The sequence below is a fragment of the Tachyglossus aculeatus genome, chromosome 1 (genome assembly GCF_015852505.1).
Source record: "Tachyglossus aculeatus isolate mTacAcu1 chromosome 1, mTacAcu1.pri, whole genome shotgun sequence".
NCBI lineage: Eukaryota > Metazoa > Chordata > Mammalia > Monotremata > Tachyglossidae > Tachyglossus > Tachyglossus aculeatus.
In genome coordinates this window covers 69284972-69286706 of record NC_052066.1, presented here as the reverse complement: position 1 = coordinate 69286706, position 1735 = coordinate 69284972, and the positions used below count along the sequence as shown (strand labels likewise).

Below are 1735 nucleotides of genomic sequence, written 5' to 3'. Positions count from 1 at the left end.
TACTGCTAGCCCTGTTTGTTCAAACCCTCCATAAATGTAGTGTTATTTCCTGCCTGCACAACTTCCTCTGGTATCAAATTTCATAGGCTGGCCATGTACTGGGTGGAAAGAGTTTCCTTTTTTTAATGGCACTTGTTAAGCACTTACTGTGTGCCGGGCACTGTACTAAGCACTGGAGTAGATACAAGATAATCGGGGTGGACTCAGTCTCTGTCCCACATGGGGATCACACTCCATCCCCATAATAATAATAATGGCATTTATTAAGCGCTTACTATGTGCAAGGCACTGTTCTAAGTGCTGAAAAAATAATAGTACCCGGTATTCCCAGGCGGTCTCCCATCCAAGTACTAATCAGGCCCGACCCTGCTTAGCTTCTGAGATCAAGCGCGTTCAGGGTGGTATGGCCGTAGACAATTTTACAGATGAGGGAACTGAGGCACAGAGAAGTGAAGTGATTGGCTCAAGGTCAACACTCAGCAAGCAATTGGTGAGTGGCTGGGATTAGAACCCAGGCCTTCTAATTTCCAGACCTGTGCTCGATCCACTAGGCTACACTACTTCCCCTTTTGTTGGATTGGTGTCTTCCACCCTCAAATCCTGTGGATGCCCCTCATTCCAGGACTATGGGATTTGGGGGATAACAATCTACCCCTGAACCAGCCCCAGTCATTCAGTCAATTGTATTTATTGAGCTCTTAAAGGGCACAGAGCACTGTACTAAGCACTTGGGAGGGTTCAATATAACAGACATATTCCCTGCCCACAGCAAGCTTACAGAATGGAGGGGGAGACAGACATTAATATAAATGTCTGATATATAATATAAATGTCTAATATACAGAAGCAGCGTGGCTCAGTGGAAAGAGCACGGGCTTTGGAGTCAGAGGTCATGGGTTCAAACCCCGGCTCTGCCCACTGTCAGCTGTGTGACTTTGGGCAAGTCACTTAACTTCTCTGTGCCTCAGTTACCTCATCTGTAAAATGGGGATTAAGACTGTGAGCCCCCCATGGGACAACCTGATCACCTTGTAACCTCCCCAGCGCTTAGAACAGTGCTTTGCACATAGTCAGCGTTTAATAAATGCCAGTATTATTATTATTATAAATAAATACATTGCAGATATATACATAAGTGCTGTGTGGCTGGGGCAGGGGATGTGTAAATGGAACAAGTCAGGGCAACGCAAAAGGGAGTGGGAGAAGAGGAAAGGAGGGCTTGGTTAGCGAAGGCCTCTAGGAAGAGATGTGCTTTCAACAACAATAATAATAATAATAATAATGATGTTTGTTAAGTGCTTACCATGTGCCACGCACTATTCTAAGTGCTGGGAGGGAATACAAGATAATCAGGTTGTCCCAAGTGGGGCTCACAGTCTTAATCCCCATTTTACAGATGAGGTAACTGAGGGTAGGGGAAGTTAAGTGACTTGCCCAAAGTCACACAGCTGACAAGTGGCAGAGCTGGGCTTAGAACCCATGACTTCTGACTTCCAAGCCCGTGCTCTTTCCGCTGAGCCACTCTGCTTCTCTAGGCTTCGAAGTTGGGGAGAGTAATTGTCTGTTGGATATGAGGAGGGAGGGTGTTCCAGGGGAGAGGCAGGACTTGATCTAGGGTTCGGCGGTGAGATAGACGAGAATGAGGAATAGTAAGAAGGTTAACATTAGAAGAGTAAAGTGTGTGGGCTGGGAGATTGGAGGGGGTCTAGGAGAGAGCTGGAGTTGAGGAATTCGA

The 1735-nt window shown here is 46.5% G+C and overlaps 1 pseudogene; it reads right to left on the bottom strand.

Annotated features, from left to right (window-relative positions):
• Positions 1-306: 306 nt before the first annotated feature.
• On the bottom strand, positions 307-415 carry LOC119936565 (annotated as a pseudogene).
• Between the last annotated feature and the right edge of the window lie 1320 nt (positions 416-1735).